This window comes from Ornithorhynchus anatinus, chromosome 7, assembly GCF_004115215.2.
Source record: "Ornithorhynchus anatinus isolate Pmale09 chromosome 7, mOrnAna1.pri.v4, whole genome shotgun sequence".
Taxonomy (NCBI): Eukaryota; Metazoa; Chordata; class Mammalia; order Monotremata; family Ornithorhynchidae; genus Ornithorhynchus; species Ornithorhynchus anatinus.
Genome location: NC_041734.1, coordinates 73,196,667 through 73,218,593, shown reverse-complemented (window position 1 = coordinate 73,218,593; position 21,927 = coordinate 73,196,667). Strand labels below are relative to the sequence as shown.

Genomic DNA, 21,927 nt, shown 5'->3' with positions numbered 1-21,927 from the left:
CTTCTCAGTTGCTGTGGACATGGTAAAGTCAGATTATTTAAATTTTCCAGATATGCACAAGGTCTCTGGTTTCCTGAGAGCAAACAGGACCAAATTTCGAGGTATTAGGTGAACGCCCCATCCCTCGTGTCAGCTCCCCAAAAGACGGTTGTTCCCATGGATATTCATGAGTCGCTCGAGAGTGTCTGTGGCCCAGGCAGGTTAGGTGAATTCCTCAGAGGCCCAAAGGGAGTCTGGTTGGTTCTACATGGCCTAATGCAGCTTTAAAATAAAGTGTGGGCTTGCGTTTGCTTGACGGCCTATTGGATAGAGCGTGGGCCTGGGAGTCAGAAGGACTGGGGTTTAATCCCAGCTCTGCCACTTGTCTGCTGTGTGACCTTGGGAAAGTCACTTCACTTCTCTGTGCCACTCTTTCCTCATCTGTAAAATGGGGATTAAGACTGTGAGCCCTCTGTGGGACAGGAACGGTGTCCAGCCTGATTACTTTGCATCTACCCCAGTACTTAGTCCAGTGCCTGGTACGAAGCCTTCCCAGACTAAGCCCCACCTTTCCTCATCTCCCACTCCTTTTTGCGTCACCCTGACTTATTCCTTCTGCTCTTGCCTCCTCCCAGCCCCACAGCACTTATGTACGTGTCTGTCATTTTATTTGTTTGTATTCTTGTCTGTATCCCTAGCTCTAGACTTTGAGCTCATTGTGAGCAAAACGTGTGTCTGCTTATTGTTGTAGTATACTCTCCCAAATGCTTAGTACAGTGCTGTGCGTACAGTAAGTGCTCAATAAATATGATCGAATGGATGAATGAGTGAATGAATGAAAAGTTGAAGCAAAGATATTTGACACGGAGGACCCGTTTACTAGCAACATGACTAATAAATGGTCTTGCCATCTATTTCATCAGTGATAGCGACTAGACTGTAAAATACGACTAGACTGTAAGCCCGTCAGTGGCTGGGGATTGTCTCTATCTGTTGCCGAACTGTACATTCCAAGCGCTTAGTACAGTGCTCTGCGCGTAGTAAGCGCTCAATAAATGCTATTGAATGAATACTAAGCGCTTAACAAACTCTGCAGTTATTATATTAAGACTGTGAGCTCTCTGTGGGACGGGGTAGTGTCCAACCTGATTACCTTGCATCTACCTCAGCACTTAGTATAGTGCTGGCGCATAGTAAATAACTGCTTAAAACATGGTCTAGGGGATAGACCATGGGCCTGGGAATCAGAAAGTCATGGGTTCTAATGCAGGTTCTACCACTTGTCTGCTGGGTAACCTTGGGTAAGTCACTTAACTTCTCTGTGCCTCAGTTATCTCATCCGTAAAATGGGAATTGAGACTGCAAACCCCACCTGGGACAGGGACTGTGTCCAATCCGATTTGCTTGTATCCACCCCAGCACTTGGTACAGCACATAGTAAGCACTTAAACAAATGCCATAATTATTATTATTAACAAATACCACAATCATTATTTTTGAGTTACCCAACACTAATCCTGAGCAGTCTCTAAGAATGCAGGCGCCAACATTTATTCCTGGTTTCCAAACTTTTTCCAACTCCCTATCCCTGTCCCCTAGAGTCAGAAAAGACATCAAGAATATTCTGGGTCCAGGCAGGATGGCCGGAGCGCCGGGGGAGTCTGGAGTGCTGTTATTGTCACCCTCGGTTAATTATTTAATCCACGAGGCCCTTGGGAATGCAGGTCCCTAGGGCCCTGTCTCAAGGAAACAAAAATGCCCTGATTACATCATTTTACCATCCTAATTTTGTATCTTACCAGAGTGAATCGTAATAAAAATCAATCCTTCAACACCTACTGTGTCCAGAGTCCTGTCCTAAGCTCTTGGGAGAATACAGAGAAGCCACATGGCAAAGTGGTTAGAGCACGTGCCTGGGAGTCAGAAGGTCATGGATTCTAATCCTGACTCTGTCATATTTCTGCTGTGGGACCTTGGGCAAGTCAGTTAACTTCTCTGGGCTTCAGTTACCTCATCTGTAAAATGGGGATCGAGACTGGGAATCCCTGTGGGACAGGGACTGGGTCCAACCTGATTTGCTTGTGTCCATCCTAGCGCTTAGTACAGTGCCTGGCACATAGTAAGTGCTTAACAAATACCATAATTATTATTGTAATTCTTATTACAAAATAGTTGGGAGATGTGATCCCTGCCAAGGACTTTACTATCCAGTAGGGAGTAATTATAAGTACTCCTTGGGTCAGCTGGCGATTGGGTACTGATAGAAAAGTGTGGATTCCAAGTCAGTCTTTCCACCTACTATTCGTTTGGTCTGTGTGACTTATAAATCAACATGACTTACGATTGGCATATAAGCCAGAGAGATAGGTTTGTGTATTGGTGAGTGGCGAAGCCAGAGAGATAGGTTTGTGTATTGGTGAATGGCGGAGTATAATATCTGTGAACTGTTTCATGTGCTAATACATCCAGTTCTGATTAAATTATATCGTTCTAATATTATTTATCCATAAACTTTATTTCTTACTAATTTCTCCTTCATTGGAAGGAGCGTGGCCTTGAGAAAAGTTTACTGAGAGTCACGAGACCTGGGTTCTAATCTCAGGTCCATCACGTGCCTGTTGTGTAACCTTGGGCAAGTCACTTAACTTTCTGTGCCTCAGTTCCCTCATCTGTGATTCTCATTTGGGATAGCTCTGTGTCTGTTCTAATTGTACTATTTCTGCTCCAGTACTTAGCGTAACAATAATATAATAATAATGACATCTTGATATACTATCTGAACATGGGACTGAGTATATTTTTCTATTTAGTATAGTTCAGGGCTAATACAGTGGTAGTGAACGAAATGACTCATGGCTTCTCCGAGGGATGTTCACATTGTCTCTTGATAACATTTTTATCTCAGCTACAAAGAACATGGCCTAGTGGATAGAGCATGGGCCTGGGAGTCAGAAGGACCTGGGTTCTAATCCTAGCTCTATCATTTGTCTGCTGCATGACCTTGACAAGCCATTTCATTTCTGTGTGCCTCAGTTACTTCATCTGAAAATGGGGATGAGTGTGAGCCCCTTGTGGGACAGGGACTGTGTCCACCCCAGTATCTACCCCACCCCACTTGTATCTACCCCAGTAGTTAGAATAGTGCCTGGCACGCAGTAAGAGGTTAACAAACAAGCAAACAAAAAAAATGGGTGGTCTTTGGCCTTATCTGGTTACTGGATGGGTAAATGGGGCTTAGAACTTCCTGACATAGAGATGCAAATGGAACTTATCCCAGTTTCGGGATGATGACATTTTCTAGGTATTTGTCTAAGTTGATTTTATAGGGCTAGCCCCTAAATCTTTCACATTAAAAATTTTTCTTTAATAACTGTTAAAGCCCACACTTACAGAAACCCAACATTCCCTCTTCTCCCACTCCCTTTTGCCTCTCCCTGACTTGCTCTTTTTCTTCTTCCCCCCTCCCTGCCCCACAGCACTTGTGTACATATCCAGAATGTATTAATTTCTATTAATGTTTGTTTCTCCTTCTAAACTGTAAGCTCTTTTTGGGTATATTTATTGTTACATTGTACTCCCCCAAACACTTAGTACAATGTTCTGCTCACAGTAAGTGCTCAATCAATATGATTGACTGACTGATTGATTGAGACACAACTGAGCAATCCAAGAACATAAGACACAGGGCAGCCTTTGAATAAGGGAGTAGCATTTTGGCCATTGGTTATTTTCAGTGTTGTTTTTTTCAGAAATCCTCAAAGTTAAGAAGATAATTGGATTTGATGAAGAGTCAAGGGGTGGAGAGAAGGGTGTGAGGGTTTGATCGCTTCTTATATCAATATATGCTGCCATGACGACCTCATCAGCCTCCTCAGTGACCACCCAGCATCCTGGCTGTCCCCACTCTAGGCTTTCCTGATCATTTTTTTAAAAACCTCTTCGCTCCACATCTCCCAACTCCTCATGAACCTCCAGTGGTTGCCCATCCATCTCTGCACCAAACAGAAACTCCTTACCATTGGCTTCAAAGCACTCAATCAGTTCACCCCTCTCCTCTCTTATCTTGCCGATTTCATACTGCTACTCAGCCTGCACACCTGTACTATACCTCGATCTCATCTATCTTGCCACCAACCCCTTATCCACATCCTCCCTCTGACCTGGAATTCTGCCCCCTTCATACACCGCAGAAAACCTCACTCTCCACCTTTAAAGCCTTATTAAAATCATGTCTCCTCCAAGAGACTTTTCCCGATTAAGCCTCTTTTCCCCTACTCCTCTCCCTTCTGCCTCACCTATGCACCTATACACTTGGATCTGAACCCTTTAATTTACCTCACCCTCTAGAATGTAAAGTCCTTGTAAGGAAATTTCTCTCCCTAATCTGTAATATTGTGTCTGATCTGATTGTAACATCCATTCAGTCGTATGTATCGAGCACCTATTGTGTGCAGATCACTCTACTAAGCGCTTGGGAGAGTACAGTACAACAATAAACAGACACATTCCCTGCCCAGCACTTACCTACCTCAGCCCTTAGCCCAATGCTTGACACATAGTAAGTGCTTAAGAAATACCACAGTCATGATAATTGTTATCACTATTGTCAGATTAAGGAGAAGAATAATGGTGCTGCGGGAAAAGCATAGATACAGTATTAACATCCAGTTATTGTTTTGACTCCTGTGACTCCTACACAATGCACTTTCCCCCACTTCACTCATTTTAGTACTTTTCTGAATGTAACCTGCATTATTGCGTGTGTGTGTAGAAATGAACATATCTTTGATATATTTTGCCCAAGAAAAGTGCAGTAGTGCACATTTATTGGCTCCTTCACCCAACTGGTCAAGAAGGGAAAGGGATGTCTTATTGCCAACATGCGCTGGAGTTTTTTGCAGCAGTGGTGATGGTATGCATTGAGCCATCCACACTCTCTCATCTGAGCTCTCTCTTCCCCTCTGCAAAACCCTACTGAGAGTTCACCTTCTCCAAGAGGCCTTCCCAGACTGAGCTTCCCCTTTTCCCTCTGCTCCTTCCCCTCTCCCTTCCCCTCCCCTCCGCAGTGTGCTCATTTGTATATATTTTTATCACCCTATTTATTTTGTTAATGGGGTGTACATCCCCTTGATTCTATTTATCGTGATTAAGTTGTCTTGTTTTTGTCTGTCTCCACCAATTAGACTGTAAGCCCGTCAGTGGGCAGCGATTGTCTCTGTTGCCGAATTGTACATTCCAACTGCTTAGTATGGTGCTCTGCACATAGTAAGTGCTCAATAAATGCTATTGAATGAATGAATGAATGATAAGAGAATGGGTAAAGCCTAGGGTCACAAAACAGAGTATCTTTGGACAGATCAAGGGACTGGGAGCCAGAAGACCTGTATTCTTATCTCAGCTCCGCCACTTGCCTGCTGTGTGACTTTGGTCAAGTCACTTAACTTTTCTATGTCCCAGTTTCCTCAGTTGCAGAATGGGGATTCACAACTTTTTCTCCTTCCTACTTGACTGTGAGCACCCTGTGGGACAGGGACCATATCTGGTCTGATGCTTGACGCATAATAAACATTTAACAAATACCATGAAAAGAATAGAAGTCAACACTGTGCTGTAAACCATCGTTAAGTATAATTCTCAGATTGGCTCCGTAAGGGTTGGAGGATATTGTTTCCACTTTCTTGTGAATCCTGGCTCTGCCTCTTGTGTGCTGTGTAACTTTGGGCAAGTCACTTAACTTCTCTGTGCATCAATTATTTCATCTGTAAAATGGAGATTAAGACTCTGAGTCCTATGTGAGACAGGGACTGTGTCCAGTCAATCATATTTATTCATTCAGTTGTATTGGTTGAGTGCTTACTGTGTGGACAGCACTGTACTAAGTACTTGGGAGTCTACAATATAACGATTAACAGACACAATCCCTGCCCACAATGAGCTTGCCGTCTAGAGGGGAGACAGACATTACTGAGAGTTTACTCTGTGAAGAGCACTGTACTTAGTGGTTGGGAGAGTACAACACGACAGAATTAGCAGACACTTTCCCTGCCCAAAATGAGTTTACAGTCTGGATAATTTTTGCCCATCTCAGTGCTTAGTACAGTGCCTGGTATTCATTCATGCAACCATATTTATTAAGCACTTACTGTGTATAGAGCACTGTACTAAGTTCTTGGGAAAGTACAGTACAGCAATAAAGCGTGACAATCCCTGTTCACAATGAGCTCACAATCTAGAGCGGGGGAGACAGACATCAATACAAATATACATCAATATAAATACATGAAATTAGAGATAAATACCTAAGTGCTGTGGGGTAGGGAGGGGGGGAAGAACAAAGGGAGCAAGTCGGGGCGACGCAGAAGGGAGTGGGAAATGAGGGAACAGTGGGGTTTAGTCTGGGAAGGCCTCTTGGAGGAGATGTGCCTAGATTTAAATGTTAATGTTAAATGTCTAGATATGAGAAGCAGCGCGGCTCAGTGGAAAGAGCCCAGGCTTGGGAGTCAGAGGTCATAGGTTCGAATCCCGGCTCTGCCACTTGTCAGCTGTGTGACTGTGGGCAAGTCACTTAACTTCTCTGTGCCTCAGTTACCTCATCTGTAAAATGGGGATTAAGACTGTGAGCCTCATGTGGGACAGCCTGTATCTACCCCAGCGCTTAGAACCGTGCTCTGCACATAGCGCTTAACAAATACCATTATTATTATTATTATTATTATTATTATTATTATGTGCCTTCAGTAAGACTAAAGATGGGGGAGAGTAATTATCTGTTGGATTTGAGGAGGGAGGGTGTTCCAGGCCAGTGGCAGGACGTGGGCCAGGGATCGGCGGTGAGACAGGCAATCACAGTAAGAAGGTTAGCACCAGACGAGCGAAATGTGTGGGCTGGGTTGTAGGAGAGAAGCGAGGTGAGGTGGGAGGGGGCAAGGTGGTGGAGTGGTTTAAATCCAAAGGTGAGGAGTTTTTGTTTCTGATACAGAGGTGGATAGGCAACCACTGGAGATTTTTGAGGAGGGGGTTGACTCGTATTGAACGTTTCTGTAGAAAGATGATCTGGGCAGCGGAGTGAAGTATGGACCGGATTGGGGAGAAGTAGGAGGTTGGGAGGTCAGCAAGGAGGCAGGTGCAGTTTTCTAGGTGGGATAGGATGAGTAATGGCTTTGACGTGGTAGCATTTTGGATGGAGTGGAGAGGATGGATCTTAGCAATGTTGTGAAGGTGGGTCCAGCAGGATTTGGTGATGGATTGAATATGTGGGTTGAATGAGCGAGAGGAGTCAAGAATAATGCCAAACTTACGGGTTTTGAGACAGGAAGGATGGTGGTATCTACAATGATGGGAAAGTCTGGGAGAAGAGAGGGTTTGGGTGGGAAGAAAAGAGCTTTTTTGCACATGTTAAATTTGAGGTGATGGGAGGACATCCAAGTAGAGGTGTCTTGAAGGCAGGAGGAGATGCGAGCCTGGGGAGAGGTAGAGAAATCAGGGTAGGAGATATAGATGTACATAGTAAGTGCTTAGCAAATACCATAAAAAAGAAAAGAAAGGGAAAAATAGAGGACAAGGAGACAGATTCAGAAGAAAAGATCCTGAGAAAGCGAAACAGTTGGCATCTGCAATGTTATACTGAAATTGGACCCCTTGGGGATGGATTCTTGCTGTGAGCTCTGACAGCAATCCCAGCAAAAAAACTGAGTCATACAAAAGTCATCAATTTTCTACCTTGTTTTTCGGGGGGAAATCATTTGTAAATGAGGGATTTTTTCCTTTACAGTCAAGTTGAAAGCAAGTAATCGGGACTTAAAAATCCGATTAATCAATCGATGGTATTTCTTGGGTTTCCTGTGTGCAGAGTACTGTACTAAGAGAACTGAGAAGCAGCATGGCTTAGTGGATAGAGCACGGGCCTGGGGAGTTTGAAGGACCTGGGTTCTAATTCTGACTCCTCCACATGTTTGCTGTGTGACCCTGGACAAGTCATGTAATTTCCCTGGGCCTCAGTTACCTCAGTTACCTCAGTTACCTCAGAATGTGAGCCCCATGTGGGACAGAGACTGCTCATTCATTAATTCAGTCACATTTATTTAGCGCGTACCATGTGCAGAGGACCGTACTGTTTGGGAGAGAACAATGTAACAATAAACACAGTATAACAACTTGAATAACATATCTACCCTAGTGCTTAGAACAGTGCTTGGCACATAGTAAGCACTTAACAAGTACCATACTCATTATTATTATTACTACTAAGTGCTTGAGAGAGTACAATACAACAGAGTTGGTAGACACAATCTCTGACCTCAAGGAACTTAATACAGTGTATTGCATACAGGTAGTATTTAATACAGCTGCTGCTCCTACTATTACCAAAAATAAAATCAGCATTTATTTTATTCCTTAATAATACTAATAATAATGTTGGTATTTGTTAAGCGCTTACTATGTGCCAAGCACTGTTCTAAGCGCTGGGGTAGACATAGGGGGATCAGGTTGTCCCACGTGGGGCTCACAGTCTTAATCCCCATTTTACAGATGAGGGAACTGAGGCACAGAGAAGTTAAGTGACTTGCCCACAGTCACACAGCCGACAAGTGGCAGAGCTGGGATTCGAACTCATGAGCCCTGACTCCAAAGCCCGTGCTCTTTCCACTGAGCCACGCTGCTTCTTTAAAATGCTCGTGAGGATAAACTGCTAAATGATAAGACTGTCCCTTTGGAAAAAGAAAAATTGCCCACAAGTTCAAGGTATTATTCATTCAATAGTATTTATTGAGCGCTTACTATATGCAGAGCACTGTACTAAGCACTTGGAATGTATAAATTGGTAACAGAGACAGTCCCTGTCCTTTGATGGGCTTACAGTCTAATCGGGGGAGACAGACAGACAAAAACAATAGCAATATTATTATGGCACTATTCAGGTTTAAGTCATGTTTATTATACCTATAGTTGATTGTTCTCTTACCATACAGGGGTTATGTTCCCAAAGAACCTCACATACATGCAAACTCACATTATTTTTGCTTACGACACTCACCTGAACAAGCGTTTCTTCCCACATCGCTTCAGATGCTATCCAGAGAGATGTGTGCTGCTGGAAGAATGTTCCCTATCAATGAATCAATCATTAATATTTATTGAGCTTTTACTCAGTGAGCTGCGCTGCATTAAGTCCTTGGAAGAGAACAATATGACAGAATTGGTTGATGTGTTCCCTGCTCACAAAGAGCTTATAGTCTAGAGGGGAGCCTGCAGTCTATCAGTGAATCAATCAGTGGTATTTATTGAGCACTTACTATGCAGAGAACACTGAATTCAGTAATATTCTAGCTGAAGTCCATTGTGAAATCACTCTTTATAGGAGAACTGAATGAACTATAAACATATAAAATATCAAATGGATTACATTTTAGTGGTCAGTCAATCAATGCTTATTGTGTACTGAATACTGTATTAAGCATTTGGGAGAGTACAATATAATCCTTGACTGAACCTTGTTCCAACTCACATGCCACCTCTTTCGCAAGGCCTTCCCTGATTAATTCCTTCCCTCTCCCAGCCACATCCATTCCAGACACACCAGTGCTGAAATATCATAGCTCGTCTCTAGACTGTAAGATCACTGTGGGCAAGGAGTGTGTCTTGTTTACTGTTATATTGGACAGTGCTTAGTACAATGCTTTCCATACAGTCAGCGCTCAATAAATACGATTATTTAGTGGAAAACCAGCGTGGCTCAGTGGATAACCAGCATGGCGTAGTGGATCCCGGCTCCGCCATTTGTCAGCTGTGTGACTTTGAGCAAGTCACTTACCTTCTCTGTGCCTCAGTTACCTCATTTGTAAAATGGGGATTAAAACTGTGAGCCCCATGTGGGACAACCTGATTACCTGATTACCCCCAGTGCTTAGACCAGTGATTGGCACAAAGTAAGCACTTAACAAATTCCATTATTATTATTATTATTATTATTATTATTATTATTAAACTGCACAGGTCTGGGAGTCAGAAAGTCGTGGGTTCTAATCCTGATTCTGCCACTTGTCTGCTGTGTGTCCTTGGGCAAGTCACTTCACTTCCTTAGGCCTCAGTTACCTCATCTGTAAAATGGGAATTGTGACTGTGAGCCCCACATGGGACGAGGGACTGTGTCCAACCGGATTTGTTTGTATCCACTTCAGAGCTTAATACAGTGCCTGGCACATAGTAAGAGCTTAGCAAATTCCACAACTATTATTATTATAACGAAATGAATAAATGAATGAAAGCATGAATATATGTACTATAGCTTGTGTTTGTTATTCCTGGCTGGTTTCATGACTATTAAATCTCTTCCATCTTGTACTTGTTTCCATTCACTATTGCTGAGAGATGGATTGCAGTTTATATCGCTGTATAATTGCCCTGCACAATGCTTTGCCTAGAGTAGTTGCTCAGTAAATCGCGATGGCGGAAAACAGTTTGATCTTCCTCACCTCATGGTCTTTTTCCTCCTTTAATCTTCTCCTCCATGTTCATTCTTGCATTCACTTGTGAAGCTTTCAGGCTACCATTCTTGGATGAGGTCACTTGGGATCAGAGCTTGTCTTCTGCTATTTCAAGGCCGCACATCAAAAGCTTTTAGTCTGATTGATTTTAAAAGGCTGGAAGTTTTGGTGCTCTGGAGTTGGTTTATTGTTATTGTATTTCTGTTAAGCTATCATCCATATGTTTCTGCCCACAGCTAGCCAGCCAAGATACTCAACCTGTGTTGTTAGCCTAAGGTGACCCTTCTGGTGTATAAGAGAAATAAAATTAATATCCTACACAACCATCATGTATAACATACAGCGGTATAAGGCAAAGGGAGTTTTCACATTTGTCAACTGAAAAAATTGGGGGATTGTGTATTTTCCTAAGTGAAATAATTCTCTTGAGCTTGAATTGTTGGTGAGTTTCAGAGGGAGCATTTGCATTTCTTCTAAATTTACATTGTATATCAATGTAGGGCTATGACATTAATTTAATGACATGAATTAATGAAATAAATACTTTAAAATGAAGAAATTTAATTGTGAACAGTTTAAAATGTTGGTGCTTCACATTGAGGCTTTTCTTTTTGGCTTTAGGTAGGAGGTTTCTGGACTGAGCATTCTTTTTTATGGGATTTGTTAAGAGCTTACTATGTACCTAGCACTCTATTAAGTGCTGGGGTAGATACAAGCTAATGAGGCTGGACACAGTCCATGTCTCACTGAGGCTCACAGTCTAAATCTCCATTTTACAGATGAGATAACTGAGGCACAGAGAAGTTAGGTGATTTGCCCAAAGTCACACAGCTGACAAGTGGTGGAGGTGAGATTAGAACCTAAAATTAGATTAGATTAGATGAGATTAGAACCTAATGTACGTTCCAAGCGCTTGTACATTCCAAGCACTTAGTACAGTGCTCTGCACATAGTAAGCGCTCAATAAATACTGTTGAATGAATGAATGAATGAACCTAAGTCCTTCTGACCTCCATGCCCATGCTCTTTCCAACTAGGCTGTGCCTCTTCTCAATTTTATCAGATACTCTTATTTCAAAGTGCTTGTTTAACCAATTCCTTTCTGTATGATCAGTGATATCTGTTTAGAAGTTAATCTCTGGGCTCCAAATGTCCTTTAAAACTGCCAAGAGTGCTTTTTATGGTAATTTTTCAAGCGCTTATTACGTGTCAAGTCTGTATCAAGCCCTATTATAAGCAGTGGGATAGACACAAGTGTTTTAGGTTCAGCACAGTCCCTTTCCCATATTGGGCTCACAGTCCAAGTAGGAGGGAGAACAGGTATTAGATCCCCATTTTACAGTTGAGAAAACGGGCACAGAGAAGATAAGTAACTTACCTGAGGTCACACAGCAGACAAGCAATGGAGTAGGGATTAGGATCCAGGTCCTGTGACTCCCAGGCCCATACTTTTTCCACTGGGCCATGCTGCTTGCCTTCCCTTTTTTAAACAAATAGCAGAATGAACAGCTATGGGTGTTATTTTTATGATAACTCTCACCTCAATTCCTTTGAGTGAGGACTTTCTTGGTTTCACTTTACAAACAATGGTTCAGACAGTGAGGTGTGACCATTATCATTGAAGTTCTCTGCTAGAGTACTCTGGTGAGGCAACTGAGTTTTGAGAAGCAAGTAATGCTTCTTGTTGATGTCTTATGCTGTCAAGTCGTGTCCGACCCATAGCGACGCCACAGACACATCTCTCCCAGAACATCCCACTTCCATCTGCAGTCGTTCTGGTAGGGAATACACGGAGTTTTTTTGGTAAAAATACGGAAGCGCTTTACCATCGCCTCCTTCCCCGCAGTAAACGAATCTCTGCCCTCGACTCTCTCCATGTGCTGCTGCTCAGCTCAGGTGAGTGTTGACTTGTAGCAGATTGTCTTCCATTCGCTAGCCACTGCCCAAGCTAGGAATGGAGTGGCCCCTGCTTGACTTTCCCTCCTGTAGTCGTGGCTGGTAGAGGACTGGAAACTCTCCAGATGCGTCCCTGAGAGGGGAAGTAATGCTTAGGATGCTTTCTAGGTCTCTTTCTTTCATGGTGCACTGTACAGTGCTAACAAATACTATGTGTCTGTCTCCCCTGAGAGAGTGTGAGTTCCAGGAGGAGAGGAAATATATCCTTTCTTTGTTTTCCAAGTGCTTAGAACAGTGCACTGCACCCAGTAGGCCCTCAATAAGTGTTGCTGCAACTAATAATCAATGATAATAATAATGATAATGGTATTTAAGTGCTTATTATGTGCCAACTATTGTTCTAAGTGCTGGGGTAGGTATAAGGTTGGACACAGACCCCGTCCCACATGGGGCTCACGGTCTAGGTAGGTGGGAATAGGATTTAATCCCTGTTTTACAGATGAGGGACCTGAGACACAGAGAAGTTAAGTGATTTACCCAAGGTCATACAGCTGACACCTGGCAAAGCCGGGATTAGAACCCAGATCCTCCGACTTGAGGCTTGTGCTCTTTCAACTAGGCAACGCTGCTTCTCTGCTGCTGCTGCTACTGCTAGGAATACAGCATAACAGAGTTGATAGACATGTTCCTCCTAGACTGCAAGCTCGTTGTGGGCAGGGAATGTGTTTATTTTTATATTTTGCTCTCCCAAGCACTTGTACAGTGCTCTGCACACAGTGAGCACTCAATACAGATAGAGAGAATAGAGAGAGAGAGAATAGAGAGGGATTCTCTCTATTTGTTGCCCGAATTGTACTTTCCAAGTGCTTAGTACAGTGTTCTGCTCACAGTAAGTACTCGGTAAATATGATTGATTAAATGAATGACCGCCCACAACAAGCACATGTTTACACAGCATTAGGTGGGCTTGTTTGGCCACAGACCAAGTTGGTTTATGGAAGATTTGGAGGGCAGTAAGGGATTGGGGAAAGGGAAAAAAAAATGATTCGCTCCTCTAAAATCAATCTATTCACTGTACCTTAATCTCGTGAATCTTACCCTGACCCCTCGCCCGTGTCCAGCCTCTGGCCTGGAACGCTCTCCCTCTTTATATCCAGCAGACAATGACTCTCTCCACGTTCAGAGCCTTATTGAAAGCCTCTCCTCCAAGAGGCCTTCCCCGTCTAACCCCCCATTTCTTTTTCTCTCACTCCCTTATGCATCATCCTGATGGCGCCTTTCATTCACCCCTCCCTCAGCCCCATGGCCCTTGTGCACATATTTGTAATTTTTTTTTGTTTTGTCATTAGTATTTGTACAAATATTTGTATTTGTCTGTCTCCCCCTCTAGACTTAGAGCCCCTGTGGGCAGAGAATGTGTCTACCACTTCTGTTGTACTGTATTCATTGATTCAGTCATTCAGTCGAACACATTTATTGAGCACTTACTGTATGCAGGGCTTTGTGCTAAGCCCTTGGGAGGGTACTGTATAACAATAAATAGACATATTCCCTGCCCAAAACGAACTTAGAGGGGGTGGCAGACATAAATATAAATAAATAAATTACAGATATGTACATTAGTGCTGTAGGGCTGGGAGGGAGGATGACTAAAGGTATTCTCCAAAGCACTTAGTACATTGTTCTGCACAGTATGATTTATTGATTGATTGAATGGTCTCTTTGTGACCTCAGGGAACATCAGGAATATGAAAGCAAGAATTTAGCAAAATTCCTTTCGGGTATGACCACTTGCCCCCCTCAGGATTGCACGTGGAGGGTTTCCAGTATTCTATCAGTCTCAGCTACGGGAGGGAGAGTCAAGCAGACACATGCCCATTCCATTACTAGCTTGAGCAGTGGTTAGCTACTGGAAGGTAAGTTGCTACAAGTCAAAACTCACCTGTGCTGGCCAGCAGTGGCATGGGAAAAAATCTAGGGTGGAGACTCAAGTTGACTATGCAGAAGATGGCAGTGGCACACTGTTTCTGTATTTTTGCCATTACCCTGTGGATACACTACTAGAATGATTGCAGATAGTGGTGGGGTGTTCTAGGAGAGATGTGTCCATGGAGTCGCTATGGACAGCATCAGACAAAATGGCCACTTGGGTTCAGGAAACCTGGAGCCTTTCAGATCATCTGCTTTAGTTTCTTAACTTATGATCTTAGTTTCTTTAGTTTAGGGAGAAAATGGGCTCGTCTGGCTTTATCTGGATTACTTTGAACATTTTTAACAGTAGGTCTTTGCAGGACCTTCCCTAGGAAGACCTTTCCCCCCTGGGTTGAGCATAAAGAGATATCAAGGGGTCTCAACCTTTTTAGAGAATCTAGTGACTGTGAATATTTGTTAGATTATAGATGTATAGAAGCCCAGTAGGTAGAATTGTTTCAACCACTTCCTTTGAGGTTATTTTTGAATTTTTTAATGGTATGTGTTAAGCATTTACTATGTGCCAGGCACTGTATGGACCAACCGCTGGAGTGGATACAAGCTGTCAGGTTGGACATAATCCCTGTCCCATATGAGGCTCACAGTCGTAATCCCCATTTTACAGATGAGGTCACTGAGGTACAGAGAACTAAGCGACCTCCCCTCGTACACATAGCAGACAAGTGGTGGAGCCACAATTAGAACCCAGGCCCTTCTGATTCCCAGGCCTGGCCCATGCTCTATCTACTAGACCACGTTACTTCTCTGTTAATTGCCGAAACTCGGTTTGTTAATTTCAACCCATCGAGCAGGAGCTCTTGAGGCTGGCTTCTTGCCATAAGGGAAGCATTGATGCTCTGTGGGAGATAATCTGGTATTGTAAACCCTTAAGTGACAGGGCTTTCTTTCTCTCCGACCCACCCTCTGAGGAAGCAGCTGGCTTTAAGGACAATCCATTTTGTCCTCTCTCCTCTTTCATACGGATCTGTTTACCGAACCGTACAAAACCGTTTACCAAAATGGAATCGGAATCGGAAAAAAGGACCATCGATTGTTCCAGATAACCATCTGGGTCATTAAGAGGAGGGTGAGCTGTTCAATCCATTTTGACCCCTTTGCCAAGAGGCGGGATGGGCTGGGAAATAGCCTCTTGGCAAGAGTAGCCATATCAGCGTCAGCCCGATAGAGTGCCAAGACCTGTGGTAGCCAAAGACCTGCTAGGGATTGGCCATGATTTATATTTAGTCGTTTCACTTTAGACAATTTGTTCTATGGCTCACAAATCCTACAGTCTAACTGACTGTCACCTTGATAGCTTGATACTGCCGATAAATTGAGTCATGCTAGCTCCTAGTAATGTAGTTGTTCTCCCAGGGGACAGATCTTATAAAGAAATGTAACTGCTAGATATACTTGGCTTGCAGTACCCGAGTGTATCTCTTCCTGGTCCGCACGAATTAGTCAGTAAAGTCTGTTGTGGTTTATGATGATTGTTGTTTTGGATGCTTTTATTACTACAAAAATGACCATATTTTGGGGAATCGGGGAATTTCTTGCCGGGGATGGAAGAGTATGCTCCAGCTGGAATTAGAAGAGACAGGTCTGTGAAGTATTGGCAGAGCTTAGAATGTCATCAGAGTTGAAACACAGGGAGGAGTCAAAGATCACACTAAAAATGTGAACTTTTGCAGGTACGGAGGGTTGTGGTCTTCTTGCCAGAGATGAGAGGATTTAGGAGGAAAGATGGGAAGTTTGGTGTTGACTGTATTAAGTTTAAGGGACTGTTGAGTCATCCAGATGTAGTGTCCTAGCAATTCTATAATCAGACGATCGATCATTCACTGGTTCATTCATTCAGTAGTATTTATTGAGCTCTTTATGATGTGCAGAACACTGTACTAAGTGCTTGGGGAGTGTACAATGCAGCAGAACTAGCAGACACATTCCCTGCCTACAACAAACTTACTTCTAAGGTCACGCTCCAGAAATGTTCACTTATGGCAGTAAATCAGCCAAAATTAAGAGCGTGTCATTTGGTGGAAACTCCTCATCCGGCACACATCCCAATGAGAATACATTGCCATTCTATGTCCAGGCCATATAGAATTGTCTGGGGGTCTGGGCCATCTGCATCCACTCATCATTTGTCCATCACCTCACTCTAGGTCTGCCGATGAAGCTACAATCAATCTTATTTATTGAGCGCTTACTGTATACAGTGCACCATACTAAGTGCTTGGGAGACTATATATTCTCTGCCCACAATGAGCTTACAGTCTAAAGCTTCCATTACCACCTTAGCAATTTATTTGGCATGGCTTTTGGAATCTTGGTCAACTACTGGACAAAAGTGTGGAAGACTCAGAGCCCATTAGCCAAGACAAAGGATATTGGCACTACAGAATATTGATCTGAGATCTTAGGTCTTAGATTTTAGGTCTCTAGAAATGAACCAAAAAAAAACCTAACCCAAAACAAATGTGGGGAGTCAAGACAAATCAGCAGATTTATTACAAGAATTTGAGAGCTTTTTGGCTAGAGTTCATAAAACAAGTCATTGTGAAGGCTTGCCTTCCTGTGAGAATCCAAAATTCTAAATATTGGAGATGTCTTCTTTCGAATCTAGAATATGAATTAGAAACATTTTTTTAATTAGGCAAAAGGAAGATTTTGTTTCTTCCTCACAGGAAAAGGAGTTTCAAAAACTAATCATTAGTTTAAATGATTGGCAATGCAGAAGGGAAGAAGGAAACAAACACTCGTTATGTCATTATTTCACTCATCCTGTCTCCATTTGGATTGTGTTCTGGTGTAGGTGCTAATTGCAAGTGAACGCAGTAATGCCGTCTGTTTTCATATGTTCTGGTTTTAGTCTATCTAAAGATACGTAAAGGACTTTAAAATGATTTATATAGGATAGAGGAGTCTTTTTATAACTGCAATTGAGAGAGAGGCTTTCCGATAAACTTGAACCACCCACTGATCCATTCCAAGAGATAGCAATGCCACTCTCCAAAAAAATTGGACAGATTTTTTTTTTTGACAGCTTCTTGGAGAAATCAGTACTTCTGGTTGTGATATTATGTTAAAAAATACATTTGATGGAGCAGAGCAAACACGATCCCACTGATTTAACACTGCCAGTTGAAGGGCTTACCAGAATCCACTCCCTTGAAAATTACTTTAAGGAGTAATAATAATAATGATGGTATTTGTTAAGCGCTTACTATGTGCCAAGCATTGTTCTAAGCGCCGGGGGAGATACAAAGTAATCAGGTTGTCCCACGTGGGGCTCACAGTCTTAATCCCCATTTTACAGTTGAGATAAACTGAGGCACACAGAAGTGAAGTGACTTGCCCAAACTCACACAGATGACAAGTGGCAGAGCCGGGATTAGATCCCACGACCTCTGACCCCCAAGCTCGTGTTCTTTCCACTAAGCCAATAATAGTCTTGTTATGATGGAAAGAGCACCAGCCTGGAAGCCCAGCGTTCCTGGTTCTAGTCCCAGCTACACCACTTGACTGTTATGTGACCTTGGGCAAGTCACTTCACTTATGTGTGCTTTAGTTTCCTACTACTCCTACTACTCCTCCTACTACTCCTACTTCCTTCTCCTACTGGAGAAGCAGCGTGGCTCAGTGGAAAGAGCACGGGCTTTGGAGTCAGGGCTCATGAGTTCGAATCCCAGCTCTGCTTCCTACTTCCTACTTCCTTCTCCTACTGGAGAAGCAGCGTGGCTCAGTGGAAAGAGCACGGGCTTTGGAGTCAGGGCTCATGAGTTCGAATCCCAGCTCTGCCACTTGTCGGCTGTGTGACTGTGGGCAAGTCACTTAACTTCTCCGTGCCTCAGTTCCCTCATCTGTAAAATGGGGATTAAGACTGTGAGCCCCTCGTGGGACAACCTGATTCCCCTATGTCTACCCCAGCGCTTAGAACAGTGCTCGGCACATAGTAAGCGCTTAACAAATACCAACATTATTATTATTATTACTATGTAAAATTGAGGTAAAATACCTGAACTACCTCCCCCCTTAGACATGGAGCACAGATTGTGTCCTTTGTGATTATTCTTGTAAATACCTTGGTGCTCAGCTTAGTGCTTGGCACATAGCAGATACTTGGTAAATATCATGATTTTTAAAACATGCCTATATAGTGTAGTCCAGCTTGCTTTCCTTCCTAGGGCTATCCGATGCTTTTCAGTCCGTATAAAAAATAATAATAATAATGATAGTAATAAAACTCACCATGAATTTTAGATCCTCACCCCTCCTTCCTCACCTCATTGCCCTCTTACTACAATTTAGCTCTCACACTTCACTCCTCTGGTGTCGCTAACCTTCTCACTGTGCCTTCTCTCGCCTATCTCACTGCCGACCGCTCACCTACATCCTGCCACTGGCCTGGAACGCCCTGCCTCCTCAAATTCCTCAAATTCCACAGACAATTACTCCCCATCCCTTCAGAGCCTTATTGGAGACATATCTCCTCCAGGAGGCCTTCCCTGATTAAGCCCACCTTTCTCATGGCTTAGTGGAAAGAGCACGGGCTTGGGAGTCAGAAGTCATGGGTTTGAATCCCAGCTCCACCCCTTGTCAGCTGTGTGACTTTGGGCAAATCACTTGACTTCTCTGTGCCTCAGTTACCTCATCTGTAAAATGGGGATTAAGACTGTGAGCCCCACATGGGACCACCTGATTACCTTGTATTTCCCCCCCCCCCAGCGCTTAGAACAGTGCTTGGCATATAGTAAGCGCTTAACAAATGCTATCATTATTATTATCTTCTGCTACTCCCTTTTGCGTCACCCTGACTTGCTCCCTTTGTTCTTCCCCCAACCCCCAGCCCTACAGCACTTATGTCATATCTGTAATGTACTTATTTATTAAAGCTCACCTCCTCCAAGACGTCTTCCCAGACTGAGCTCCCCTTTTCCCTCTGCTCCCTCTACCCCCCTTCACCTCTCCGCAGCTAAACCCTCTTCTCCCCCCTTTCACTCTGCTCCTCCCCCCTCCCGTCCCAGCCCCTCAGCACTGTACTCGTCCGCTCAACTTTATATATCTTCATTACCCTATTTATTTTGTTAATGAGATGTACATCACCCTGATTCTATTTATTTGCTATTGTTTTAATGAGATGTTCTTCCCCTCGATTCTATTTATTGCGATTGTTCTTGTCTGTCTCCTCCAATTAGACTGTAAGCCCATCAAAGGGAAGGGACTGTCTCTATCTGTTACTGATTTGTACATTCCAAGAGCTTAGTACAGTGCTGTGCACATAGTAAGTGCTCAATAAATACTATTGAATGAATGAATGAATATTTATATTAATGTCTGTCTCCCCCACTCTAGACTATAAACTCATTGTGGTCAGGGAATGTGTCTGTTTATTGTTATATTGTACTCTCCCAAGTGCACATAGTAAGCACTCAATAAATATGATTGAATGAATGAATAATGATAATTTGGTAACTTTTGAGCACTTACTATGTACGTGCTATGTAAATAATAGTACTATGTACTATTGTCCTAAATCCTAGGGTTAGATACAAGATAATCAGGTCATACCCAATCCCTTTCCCACATGGGGCTCACAGTTTAAGAGGGAGGGAGAACACGTATTTAATCTCCATTTTATGGAGGAGGAAAATGAGGCATGAGAAATCACGTGACTTGTTCAAGGTCGCCCAGCGGGTGAGTGGCAGGGTCAGGATTAGATCTCAAGTCCTCTGACTCCCAGGCCTTGGTTCTTTCTACTAGACCATATTTCCACCTGTAGAGCAATGATATTTTTCTACCCGAAACTCTCAGCTCCTCGTGAAAACATTTTTAAGCCTTAACTTGTGTAGCCATTTACCAACCAACACTTCCCTCCTCCCCCTCCACCCCCACCCCCCAAAAAAACCCTGGACGTAGGAATTTCTATTTTAGCTTTGCTGAATCGCAACATGGCTGGAGAAGTTGTGTCCTTATTTTCCCTCTTCTTTTTACTGCCTCTCATTCGCTTCTGGTTTCCTCCTATTTCGTTCTGCCTGCCTTCTGATTTGAGCCAAGCGGCATTCGATGCATTCAGTCGGACAGCATCAGTGGGGAAAGGAAGCTAGTGATTTAATGACATTTAATGACATTAACTATGCAATTAATTTACTCCATGTAATCAGCCAAGCTGGGTAATATAGAATGTAAGCTGAATTTTTTTTTGGTCTATGATGATTATGATTATTCTGGAATTTTAAGTGTTTACTATGTGTCAAGCACTGATCTAAGCACTGAGGTAGATACAAGTTAATCAGATCAGACACAGTCCCTGCCCTACAATAGGGCTCATAGTCTAAGTGGGGGGAATGATCAGTTTAGTTAACCTCCAGTAAATCAACCCATCATTGCTGTATTTCCACTCCACTGGAATGGAGTTTGACTTTTCTGCACTTTTTGCAACTGTATCTACCAGCTTCAGTCCATCAATAGTATTTCCTGAGTGTCTATCATGTGTGGATCACTGTACTAAACTCTTAGGGAGAAATGGAAGCAGAAGATATGAAAGACATGAGCCCTGCCCTCTAGGAGTTTATGTCTAATGATGGCGTCAAACAGACACAAATCAATTTTCTGACAATACTAAAGAGAAACTCTTTGATCATCTGCGTGGCTCTGCGGTGAGTATGTTGTTTAAAGGGGTGGCAAGAATTTTCTATTTCAGATCATTTAAAGTTATTTTATCAGGACTTCCCATGTTGTTTTAAACTGTTTTAAGGTTAATCTAAAAATAGTTGCTTTGAAAGGTCTAAAATAGAGCATCTTTCTATTTTTCTGCCGGTTCTGGGATTTTGCTTTCTAAATCTTGAAAGTGTTCTCTTTTTTATCCAAATGCCTAGAGGCGCTTGAACAGAGACTATGTTAAAATTAGAAGACACATTTAAGGAAAGTTGCCCAGTTGGCATAAAGTCATGTATAAAAATGATTTTGAAGGCTTCATTTATATAGCCAGGTTTGCTGCACTGCTTCCCCCAGGCATTGATTGATTTTACCAAATGTCAAAATATTCAAGATATGTACAGTTAACCAGTCGTAAATGTTTACCTAGGCAAATGTGATACACCGTTCTGACTAGTCTTTTTGAATCCGGAAGCCCAGTATCCCTTCATAGATAAAGAAAGTCTTGATTCAGTATTGACTGTAAGCTCACTGTGGGCAGGGAATGTGTCTCTTTATTTTTGTATTGTACTCTCCCAAGCGCTTAAAACAGTGCTCTGCACACAGTAAGCACTCATTAAATAAGATTGAATGAATGATATTGACAACCATACGCGTAATTGTACTCAATTCACTACTTTATCCGCATTTTAAATATAGTAATGGAAGTCAACCCTTTTTCATGCCTTTTAAACATGTGACCTCAGGGAAATCAAGTATTTGCTATTGGTGATTATTATTATTCATGGTATTTGTTCAGCGCTTATTATGAGTGTGGCACTGATCTAAGCGCTGGGGTAAATAAAAGTTGATAAGAGTGGATACGGTTTCTGCTCAACCTGGGGGTCGCAGTCAAAGTAGAAGGGAGGATAGGTTCTGAATCCCCATTTTCCAGTTAAGG

At 42.8% G+C, this 21,927-nt stretch overlaps 1 protein-coding gene and 1 non-coding gene across 6 annotated transcripts in view; one reads left to right on the top strand and one right to left on the bottom strand.

Moving 5' to 3' along the window:
- The window catches only part of ADAM23 (ADAM metallopeptidase domain 23), a 201,161-nt gene that overhangs the window by 61,654 nt on the left and 117,580 nt on the right, over positions 1-21,927 (top strand). The gene's annotated exons all lie outside the window — the stretch shown is intronic.
- Positions 12,370-12,502, bottom strand: LOC114813448. The gene has a single exon (XR_003761168.1). It is a non-coding gene; the product is annotated as a small nucleolar RNA SNORA7 (small nucleolar RNA).